Here is a 12,680-nt window from a genome sequence, read left to right on the forward strand (position 1 = left end):
AAACTTAAAAAGCTACGAACTACAAGATATTTTTATTACACGCATGATAAAATTCGGCAAACTATAAGGCAGAAGAAACATGAAACGTAAATTACGTTTCATGGAAATAAAACACCGCTAAACAAATATACGTCCGGCCATTTATGAAACTCTCCGAAAATAAAAATAAGTCATGAGCATGAATCACACTCGTTTCATTGGTAGGCGGACTTTGAGGTTTTTTTAGCAGTGTTTTATTTTCATGAAACATGTTTTACGTTTCATGTTTCATGTTTTTCGTATCATGTTTCTTTGGTGTGCGGCTTGCCTTAAAATTTTTATTGAATTTAAATTTCTAGATAAGACAGTAAACTTGCTTTTATAGCGTAAATATTAGTTATTTTGCTTAATCAAGTGAAAGCTTTGGTTAAAAGAACTGTGATAAAGTTGATACGTTTTTCATGCTGTCAGTAAAAAGTCGTTTCTCCTTTATTTGGAAAGTCTGAGACACATAAACAAGCTTGTTTATTCGTATTAGGACCGGGTGACATGGGTAAAAATTTTCTTTTCCAAGTGAACTTGGTATAGGGCTTGCAGAGACGATATTTGGCTTAATAGAACATTTTTTAGATATATTGCTTAAGTAAACAAAATTATTTATTTTATTCTGTTACATAGTCAAGTATTTACATGTTACTATTGCTATGGATATATTGTTGATAACCAATTAATCTATACTCTGGGCTATTTAGCAAAATACAAGGAAAAGTTATTTACCAGCAATTTTATTGCTGAAATCGAATCTTATGATTGTATATATTAATAATATAGGTATGCAAAGTCCGCAGATCATGTGCTACTTTTTTTATAAACAAAATGTCGCCCGAAAATCGTGTTTTTTTCAATTTTTGCTCTATAACTCCAAAGATTTTAACTTTACGCCAAAAACACCCGAATAAAAATTCACCGTAAATGAATTCTGCATAGAGATATGTTTTTCACGATTTGCTCCGACGAAAATTGTCCTCGGAAAATGCGGGTTTTTTCAACAAAATCTATAATTTTCAACTAAAATTTTCGATAAATAATTGTTTATCAATAATTGAATAACTTGGTAATGTAAAAGCTCTTTTCGTATAAATTATAATTCCAGAAACCGATGAAAATTGAATGAACAGTTTAGCAACAATTGAATTGTTGATTAAAAATTTACGGTTACTATACTAACCACAATAATTATGATACATAAGAATAACTATGATTTTTGTATAAAAAGATACTGTACCTATCTAATGTACTTTACAGAATTGAAATTGGAATATTTAAACGGCCTCAGAAATATTTTAATATTATAAACAATTTTTTGGCTTATAAACAAATAGAATATCTCGGGAAATATTAAATTAAATTAAATCATGAAAACGGTATTGGAAAAAAAGTGGCAGGACGCTTCCTCTTAAAGAAAAACGTTTAATTATGATGAGTGGTTCCTGAGATACAACCGGTCAAAGTTGACCGGGATTTACAGCAAAGATATAAACAATAGGATCATAGTTTTTAAACCATCTTCTTTTAATTTTTGTCCTCTTTCTCCACTCCAATTTTCATATCTTTAAAATACTCATAACACATATTATTATAAAAAAAACTATCGATATTACGAGTGAAAATTGCCAAAAATAGCAAAATTCCAATCAAAAATTAGGTTGCGGAAAATATAATCTCAAAGTTAAAAAAAATGCATTTTCTCGGCTTCGCATGGAGCAATTTTCTTCATTCTTTTTGTACCCAAATATCTCGAGTAGAGCCATCTAACTAACGCATTATTAAATGTCAAACTTGCTTTGTTTTGTTATAATAGATTAATTTATTTATAAGAAAAGAAAACTACATATTTTTTCTAGTGGTAGACTATTTTTAGATAAACTTACTACTAGTGTACCCTTTAACGTAAAAAACAAATATTCTCATTTGAAAGCTGTATAATTATTTAAACAATATTTATTTAAACTAATTAAAAAATGTTGTCACAATAAATAAATTAACTATTTCTAATGGGAATAAGCCACAATTTTACCAAAAAATGATTTTATTAACGTTTCGAAGCCCAAATCGTTTTATATTTTAAATATCGATATCATTTTAAAGTCTTCTACTTTAAAATGTATAATATACGTCTGAATTGCCAATATAAATGAGTCAGATTAAATAAATTATTAGAAGAATTTTTTTACTTAGCAACAACATTTTTGTTTATTTTAGTAGCATTTTGTAGTTTGAAAACGAAACCCGATTTGGGCTTCGAAACGTTAATAAAATCATTTTTTTGGTAAAATTGTGGCTTATTCCCATTAGAAATAGTTGATTATAAAAATTTCACAAGAAAATAGCTTCAGAACAACAATAAATTAATTAATTTATTATAACAAAACAAAAGCAACTTTGACATTTAATAATGCGTTAGTTAGATGGCTCTACTCTAGTTACTTGGGAACAAAAAAAGAATAAAGAAAATTGGTCCATGGGAAGCCGATAAAATGCATTTTTTTAACGTATACCGATTTTGAACTTTGAGGTTACATTTTCTCCAACCAACTTTTTGAGTGGAATTTTGCTATTTTTGGCAATTTTCACTCGTAATAATGATAGTTTTTATTATAATAATATATGTTATTAATATTTTAAAGTTATAAAAATTAGTGTGGAGAAAGAGGACAAAATTAAAAAGGTAATGGTCCAAAACGTATGACCCTATTGTTTATATCTTTGCTGTAAATCCCGGTCAACTTTGACCGGTTGTGTCTCAGGAACCACTCATCACAATTAAACGTTTTTTCTTAAGAGGAAGCGTCCTGCCGCTTTTTCTCCAATAACGTTTTTATGATTTAATTTAATTTAATATTTCCCGAGATATTCTATTTGATTATAAGCCAAAAAATTGTTTTTAAATTTTAAAATATTCCTGAGGAAGCTTAAATAGTCAAATTTCAATTCTTTAAAGTACATTAGATAGGTACAGTGTCTTTTTATACAAAAATCATAGTTATTCTTATGTATCGTAATTATTGTGGTTATTATAGCGACCGTAAATTTTTAATTAACAATTTAATTTTAAAACCCGCATTTTCCGGGGAAACTTTTCGGGTATAATATCACAAGAGAGTGAGAATAAATTGAAAATAATGCGATAGTTTTTCGAAAATTTGTTGTCTGGCAATAGACACGAGAGCCCGCAGGGCTCGAGTGGCTATTGCCCAATGACAACGCCCAAATTCAATATTATTAAAACTTTTTTGCCTCTTAGTATTTTTTCAATAAGGCAGTTTTTATCGAGTTGAGGCTTATTTTCCAATATGTATACATAAAAATTTTATGGGGGTTTTATTCTTTTAAACCCCCCAAATATTTGTGTACGTTTCAATTAAAATATTACTGCCATTAGTTTTTTTTTCTCTGATTCTGGCCTTGGTTTAGAACTAGAACCTTTAGCCACGTAATTGTATAACTTATCACTAACTCAAGTGTAATGTGTAGTGTGTGTGTGTTGAGTAAGTGTCTTGTTACTTTGCAAACTTGACGTCATTGTCTTTGCAAAGAGACGCTAATTGTATCCGAACGTCTGCGGTCCCTCCGGGTACCATTAGTTAAACACAGTGCTTTTAAAACTTTTTTGCCTCTTTGTATTTTTTTTTGAAAAGGCACCTTTTATCGAGATGTGGCTTCTTTTTTAATATGGTTCAAAATATCCCTAAAAATGTAAATCATAAATAAATTTTTATATTATTACCAAGTCTCCATAGGTGGATTTGACAAATATTAGAAATATCTCGATAAAAACTGACTTTTAGAAAAAGTACTAAATGGAAAAAAAGTCATAAAAACATTGTGTTTAACTAATGGTACTACAATAATAATTTAATTGCAACGTACACAAAAGTTTAGGGGGGTTTAAAGGAACAAAACCCCCATAAAATTTTTATGGAGTGTCCAAATTTCACTATAATTTTTCTTTAAGATGTGCCTGCCATAAGAATGCCACATGTCCATTTTTAATAAAAAATCCCAAATAGTTTTCGATATATTCGAAAAAAACAATTTTCATTTTGTAACTTCAAAGGGCTGTAACTTTTTTTATGTCCACATTGGTTCCAGAATATGTGATTAAATTTTATGACCTGTATTTTTGTTACACCCTGTATATTTGGACCTCGGTACAAAAATTACAAATATTTCAAATGTATCCAAATAATATATACACATTCTCCTTTTCCAGATTCTTCTTCCTTTCCAGTTTCCCTTTCCAGACATACACAATATAAATTGAAAAGATAACGATCATCTCCGTGTAAATACAACATTATATTCGTGTCTAACTCTCGGATTAATAAAATTATAATCGTATCCAGACGACAGTGCTGCCAACTGTATATACGAGTATATGCTTGTATCCGAACCTTGAAAGACCACCCGCTACTCCAGAGATCCCTAATCTGCGCTTAATATTAATGAAAATCCCTGGCAGAACACTGACAATTTTCAGTTACTAAATATGCTTCGAAATTGCTTAACTGGAGAATTGTGCTCTTAGTATATTGACCCTAAAAACAACGGAATATGGTGTAGCGAAAATTGAATTGGCAATAATGAATTTCTTGTACATATAAAGAATGTCGCAAAACTCTGTAAAGTAACGGAACAGAATTATTAAAAAAGGATTCTAACACACTATTTAAATCCAAGTAGTAATGGGACAGGCCAATCAATACTCGGCTGGTAAGGACCGGCTCAGCGACTAATCAGCACTTTACCGCTAGACTGTTTGGCTTTTAACTCAATACTTTAAAAGCTCGGTTGTCCTCCAGCCAATATCTTTCAGCCAGTATAATTCCCAGATCAATTTTTCAGTACAACTACCTCGCTGTATCTAAACCTTGAAAGGCCACCCGCTACTCCAGAGATCCCTAATCTGAGCTTAATATAAATGAAAATCCCTGGCAGAACACTGACAATTTTCAGTTACTAAATATAACTAGTTAAATCCTTTTTGGTTAAAGTAAACTTGTTTCACGAATCTTCTTTCATTTAGAAATAAAAACCTTGCGGAGTTTCTAGAAAGCCAAAACCCACTGTTTGTTATCTACGAACAAAAATAAATAGAGTTAATTGATGTGACAAACACGGCGCTTTATTAGTACATATACATACATCAAAATAGGAGAGGAGGTCTATACGAAGATCGAGATGGAACAGGCCAATCAATACTCGGATAGTAAGGAGCAGTTCAGCGATTAATCAGTACTTAATCGCTGGACGGTTTGACTTTCATCTCAATACTTTAAAAGCTTGGTTGGCCTCCAGTCAATATATTTCAGCCAGTATAGTTCCCAGATCAATTTTTCAGTACAACTACCTCGCTGTATCTAAACCTTGAAAGGCCATCCGCTACTCCAGATACCCCTAATCTGCGCTTAAGAGGAAACAGTAGCGATCAACAGGTAGCGAAAACGCGTTCCAAGATTGCGGCTGTAATTTTGAATATTTTTTCGAGATATTTGGCACACGTATTCGTAATATAATAAAGAATTACGGTGGTACAGAGCCCAATTTGAAAAATATATTAATATGTGGAAATTACTCTGTAATTAAATACAATATAAAAAAACGAGCCTGTACCGCCATTAAGAAGAACAAAAAAATACACTTTCTTCAAATAAACTTTTTTATCCGATGCCTAGATTTTGTGTCATTTTGGAACTACTAATGAAATAAAAAATTTTAGTAGTTCCAAAATGACACAAAATCTAGGCATCGGATAAAAAAGTTTATTTGAAGAAAGTGTATTTTTTTGTTCTTGTTAATGGCGGTACAGGCTCGTTTCTTTAATATTGTATTTAATTACAGAGTAATTTCCACATATTAATATATTTTTCAAATTGGGCTCTGTACCGCCATTCTTTATTATATTACGAATACGTGTGCCAAATATCTCTAAACAATATTCAAAATTACAGCCGCAATCTTGGAACGCGTTTTTGCTACCTGTTGAGTGAATCACCTTAATATAAATGAAAATCCCTGGCAGAACACTGACAATTTTTAGTTACTAAATATGCTTCGAAACTGCTTAATTGGAGAATTGTGCTCTTGGTGTATTGACCCTAAAAACAACGGAATATGGTGTAGCGAAAATTGAATCTTCGATAATGAATTTCTTGTATAAAGAATGTCGCTAAACTCTCAACGGAATAGAATTTATTAAAAAGATTCTAATGAACTAGTTAAATCCTTTTTGGCTAAAGTAAACTTGTTTCACGAATCTTCTTTCATTTAGAAATAAAAACCTTGCGGAGTTTCTAGAAAGCCAAAACCCACTGTTTGTTATCTACGAACAAAAATAAATAGAGTTAATTGATGTGACAAACACGGCGCTTTATTAGTACATATACATACATCAAAATAGGATAGGAGGTCTATACGAAGATCGAGATGGAACAGGCCAATCAATACTCGGCTGGTTAGGATCAGTTCAGCGATTAATCAGTACTTAATCGCTGGACGGTTTGACTTTTATCTTAATACTTTAAAAGCTTGGTTGGCTTCCAGCCAATATATTTCAGCCAGTATAGTTCCCAGATCAATTTTCCCAGATCAATAAACCTTGAAAGGCCACCCGGTACACCAGAGATTCCTAATCTGCGCTTAATATTAATGAAAATCCCTGGCAGAACACTGACAATTTTCAGTTACTAAATATGCTTCGAAATTGCTTAACTGGAGAATTGTGCTCTTAGTATATTGACCCTAAAAACAACGGAATATGGTATAGCGAAAATTGAATTGGCAATAATGAAGTACCCCGCACAAACCTTATGGACATTAGGTCCCAGTGGATTTAGTTCATACTTTGGAAAAATACTCTTTGTTTAGTACCGAAATGTCTAGAAAACCCAGAAGATGATGTGTCTTAGGCGATAGGTGCTCCGGTGTCTGTTGTGATGGCGTATTCGTGTTCAGCAACTCTGAAAAGCCATGAGTAATCCATTCGTATTAATTTAATGCCGAAAACTCTCGACACTCGAGAAGATGAATAACCTTAGGCACCAGGTGCTCCGTGGGTCGGATCTGATTGACGTATTAGCGTTTAGCGACTCCAAAAAGGCATAAATAATCCGTTTTTATCAATTTAATACCAAAAATCCTCGAAACTCCAGAAGATGACGTGCCGTAGGCACAATGTGATTCCCTCTTTGCTACCTTGTATGTCTTCTTATCTTTTTTACTTTAGACGTCATACCGTTTTCTAGCCTCTTTCTTCTCTCTAATCTTCTGTTGCAAGACGATATGACCACGGTAAAGCACTGTTACGACTACAAATATCTAGGTATCAATATTTCGCACGATGGAAACTTAGACAAAGCCATAAGAAAAAGAAATGCGCTAGGAAAGAAAAACCCATCACAATGTTAAACAGTATTTTATGGGACCAATCTATCAGCAAAGAAAATAAAAATAAGGATATACGAGACCATAGTGAAAAGTATTATCTACTATATACGGCTGTTCTAGGTATGGCCACTGAAAGAAAGATCACTGCAACGCTAAGAGCAACGGAAATTAATTTTTGGAGAAGAGGAGCAGGAAAATCTAGAAGAGAAATGATTACCAACGAACGCATTAGAGAAATAATGGACATCAAACGAACAGTCACGAATGACTTATTAACAAAACAACTTATCTAGTTCTGACATCTACAAAGGATGGATGAACAACGAATACCAAAATAAATACTAAAATGTCAACCAGAAGGAAACAGAAAACGAGATAGACAAAGAAAAGTTGGAGCGAGGGAATAGACATAAGAGCTGAGAGAAAGACAAAAGACGAAGTGACGATTGGCAAAGGAATGGCCTGTTGAGAATGATACACATATTACTCTAATCGAATATAAAACTCTTTCAATACTAAATAAAGTGTAAGTAAAGTTTAATGAATATGTACCTTTTTAAACAAATTGGTTAAGTTTACAGTGTTTATTTTATTGTCAGTTTATTGCCTCAATTCGATAGTATAACTCCTGGTAACACTTCAAGACTTATCTCGTACTGTTTGACAACACATTTCAAGTAAATAAAGAGTGTAAACAGAAATAAAAATGACGAGATCTATTTTTATCAACATAACATAAGTTTATATATAAGACATTGTAACTTTACGATAAATCAATAAAGCATTTAAGATAGATATCTGCTGTTTTTATTTTCTTGACAATATTTATGACTTAATTGATCAATACAACAATAACGAATATGAAAATATCAGCCCAAAAAACAAAAAGCTTAGTAATTGCCAAAGAACCAATAAGATGCAAATTAAAGTTAGACAATCAAATTATACAACAAGTAATGGCTTTCAAATATCTGGAAATTAATCTATCAGCCGACAACAATATCGAAGAAGAGTTAAATGACCAAATAATTAAAGCCAGTAGAACGGCCGGATGCCTAAACGACACAATTTGGAAAAACAAACACCTAAGATTGGAAACAAAGGCCCGAATATAAAAGTCAGTTATTAGAGCTGACTTTTATATTCGGGCCAGATACAAGCAAAACACGAAGACATCTGGAATCCAACGAAATGAAGATCTTAAGAAGGATTGCTGGAAAAGGACTACAGGATAGGGCAAGAAGTGAGGAAATCAGACACATATGTGGGGTAGACAGTATAAATACCTGGGTAAAGAACAGAAAAGAAGAGTGGAATGAGCACATAAGCAGGATGTCTGAATCAAGGATAGTAAGAATAGCCAGAGACAAGTCACCGTTAGGCAGGAGAAGTATAGGACGCCCAAGGAAAAGATGGAATGACAACTTAGGGGCAGAATGAAAGGCACCGTTGAAGAAAAACAGGCAGTACTGCCTATATAGAATAAGAAGAAGAAGAAGAAGAAAAAGAAGAACAATAATGGACGTGTTGATAGAAACCTTGCTACTCAAGACAAGATGCATGTCGAATCAGAGGACGACCACCAACTAGATCAGTGACTCCCTAAGTGGTCCAGATGGACCCCCAGGAGTCCACGAGGGACTCAACGAGAGTCTACGTTGGCGTGAAATAAAAATGGAGGCTCACAAATTGTAAGTGGGGGTCCACAAGAATTTTATAGTGATTTGGTATTTATTTAAACAAATTTGCATTTTTTATCGTAAAATATCAATAGAAAAATAATGTTTTAATAGTAAGGACTCAAAAATGTAATTATGTATAACGTGTAATAACAGGTTTTTAATTAAAAACAAGTTTTTGATCAAATTTTAGAGTAGAAAACGTTAAAATGCCGTTTTTTACATTTTCCTCCATTGCCAAAATACATGTCCATCGATTTGACTGAATTTGCCCACAGATAGCCAAAACACAGGACTTTAGGTGGTTAAAAGAATTTGTATAGTTTTACAATACAAAAAAAACGTGGAATAATATCAAAATACGAGTCAAAAATATAGGCGTCTACTGTAAGTACAATTAACTCGGAAAATATCGACCGCACGAAAAAAATTGTTAAAAAAATTGTAATCGATTTATCTCTGGAAGATAAATGTGTGTACAAATTTTCGTTTTTTTTTTAATAGAAACGTTCTGCAGATATTTAAGACAAACTAATTACCAGACGCCATCTTCAAATAGCTATATCTCCTTTAGGAAGCATTTTCGGACTAGATGAATCGGGTTAAATTTTCTTAAAATTATCTGAGGAATCTGCTGTCTTCGTTTGTTGGTAGAGTTTCTGGATACCCTGCATAGTCATTTTGTAAGTCTGCAGGCCATTTGCCTATCTCCCACACTCTTTAGAGATGTTATGTCATCTTAAAATAAATAATAAAGCAGTTCTGAAATGTTTATAGATTTTAATATTAATCTATACCTAAGTGTCATTAATATACAACACATGTTATACATCTGCTACTTTTGGGAGTACGATGTCGTTCTAGAGTACGATGTCGTTCTTATCACCAAATTAAAGAAAAAGCATTGAACTTGATGAATCACCATCATATATATTTGTATACTTTATCAACTATCTATCATAATCCAAGATTTTTTTTTGTTTAAAAGAAAAGTGTGATAACTAATAAGTTCGATGATATATCTACGATACAACTTTTTATCGCAGTTCTCAAACATTTAATTCTCTTTATTGACTCAGTCGGTATTGTTTACGGTGAGGATTATCATAATCACATTAATTTCTGAAGATTATATCGCGGTGGCTTATTCGGGTGTGCCGCTAATAACGACCTAAGACAAATTTTTTTGTATTCGAGGATTTCGAGGACTCAAAAGTGTTATTGGGAGTGTGTTTTTGTTTGTTATTCAAATTCTGAGAGTGCTTTGTAAATAACCGGAGGAGCAAGGTTGACAAGTTTACTTACGATACCGAGAAAGTGAGTGATACTGTGTTTTGATCAAAGGGTCTAAACTAATTATATTTTTGTATTAATGTACTTAATGTGGAGAATTTTCTTTGAGTGAAGAATACCCTTTCAGAAAAGTTAATTATATATAGTAAGTAAATGAACTAGTAGAACAAATCTAAAATACAAATGATTTTGTGTAAACGTTTGCATCTCTGTATAGTAGGGGAGTGCAATTAGAACGAAAAGATACAATGTTTCGGAAAAAATCAAACAAGGTTATATTTTTCTAAAACTTTCTTTTGTTAGTTTATAAATATGTTAAAGTAAAAAGTTCTACTCACAAATTTCGCCGCTAATTGTTTATTAATTGTTTAAACAATAACAATTGTTTTGTATAAATAATGTAAAGAATATGGGTGAATTCAACATTTTATTTTGATAAAAAATGTTTTTATTTAAGTTTTGATTATGCTGAACCCGAATCTGACATTACAATTTGCAAATTCAAAATGGCGGATTTTTTCCTAAAAATCCTTAAAAAGTAGTTGTAAAATCCGAATTTTTTTTATAAAACGTGTTTGTTTACATATATGTGGATATTCTGTGAAACGGGGTAAAAGCACTTTCACTCCCAGGGTAAAAGCACACATCGGCACAATATCACTTGTTTTGTTTGACATGTTAGCTACGTGCATGCTAAATTTAATGTCATTCCAAATGGTTTTTTAACAATTAGAGCAAAAACCGTGAGTAAACGTACTATAAACCGTTATTTTTGCTATAATTTATTAATAACATAGTCAAAACGTGGTTTAAGCTATCAGGACTAATGACAATCGATTTAGCGTATCAAAATACTATGAAAAAGACTACAAACTTGCTGTAGATAACGCATTTCGAGCTTTTCGGCGAATAAACAATTATTTTGTTATTAACAAAATAAGAACATATTTTGAGTAATCACGACTAGTCGCATTCGATTCAGCGATCAAAAATACAGCAGAGAAGACCTTAGCACTATTAATTAATTTACAGGGCTTCTAATAATTCCTGAAAATCACCTAATTTTACCATAATTTGTTAATACTCCAGGCTGTGGGTGAAAAAACGTGATATAATTCAGGAATTTTTGAAACCTATCAGGTATTGTAAAGGACGATGCCAGGAATAACTTCTACTAAAATGTAACCAAAAATATTGTGCGCTTTTTTTTATTGCGATTTTCATTTGTTAAATTTGCAATTTTTAATGATTTTTAATTTTGTAGCTTACGATATTGATTTTAGAGAAAAACTTTTTAATAGAAAGTTGGTTATTGCAAAACAGCCGGCGAAAGGTCCAAAATGGCCGTTTTTACAATTGCATTATTTATTGTACAAATAATTTTTTTTATTTTTTAAAGCTTTAAAATGAAGATCTTTCAATTCCAAACATAAAAAAAATTGTAAAGTCAGATTAACGAATTTGTTGCTTAGATATTATAAATTGTTTATCCCAAAAGGTCAAATGTCGAAGGGTATAACTTTTTGAAAAAAAATCGTAGAGAGTTGGTGAAACATCCAACTCCTTCTAAAGAGCTATATTTTCATATTCTGATGTAAATAAATGCGTAAAATATATTTAAACCTCTAATTTTTGGGTTTGAAAATAAGGGGGCAAATTTTGTTATAAACATTTAGAGCTGAAGCGGCCTGTACATCCTATGAGTTTTTAACTTACAGATTATTGTTGCTGAAGATGAAACGAAGATTTATAAAAAAATAAAAGAATTCTACGACCAACTGAAGCCGAGATAATTTTTGGTTTTGAAAATAAGGGGGCAAATTTCGTTATAAACATTTAGAGCTGAAGCGGCCCTGTATATCCTATGAGTTTCTTGTTGCTGAAGACGAAACGAAGATTTATAAAAAAATTTAAATTTTCGACAACCAACTGAAGCCGAGATAATTGTTTGTTTTTTCTTAAATCGTAGTGCCTTTATTTATAACAATTAAGAAATTATTTTACAGTTATTGACTAAAGAAAGACATATAAAATATCTTAAAATAAAAATTATTATAAAATATAATTACATTTAATTATTAAAAATTATTTTTAAAATTGGTGCTTTTGCGAGCGGCCGAATTTTGCAAATCGCCCGGCTCGCTTCAAATCCGCGCGCTCGGAAAATTTTTATATAACTTGTATTAAATTTTGACAGAAAACAATTTAATAATTTTACCATTATAATATACAGTCTATTTACCACTGTATTTGTTTTTCTTGATAAACTTTTATATGTGAAAT

The 12,680-nt window shown here is 31.6% G+C and overlaps 1 protein-coding gene across 5 annotated transcripts in view; it reads left to right on the forward strand.

Moving 5' to 3' along the window:
* The window catches only part of LOC114332250 (vasoactive intestinal polypeptide receptor 2), a 784,400-nt gene that overhangs the window by 609,072 nt on the left and 162,648 nt on the right, over positions 1-12,680 (forward strand). The window contains exon 1 of one of the 5 annotated variants that reach the window (XM_050661172.1): positions 10,126-10,542. The exons of 2 other annotated variants lie outside the window; for them this stretch is intronic. The gene's annotated coding sequence lies outside the window, so the exon portion shown is untranslated. Of the gene's footprint in view, positions 1-10,125; positions 10,543-12,680 lie in introns of those variants that run through there. 2 more of the 5 variants (XM_050661167.1, XM_050661168.1) reach the window with 2 other exon arrangements.

This window comes from Diabrotica virgifera, chromosome 9, assembly GCF_917563875.1.
Source record: "Diabrotica virgifera virgifera chromosome 9, PGI_DIABVI_V3a".
NCBI lineage: Eukaryota > Metazoa > Arthropoda > Insecta > Coleoptera > Chrysomelidae > Diabrotica > Diabrotica virgifera.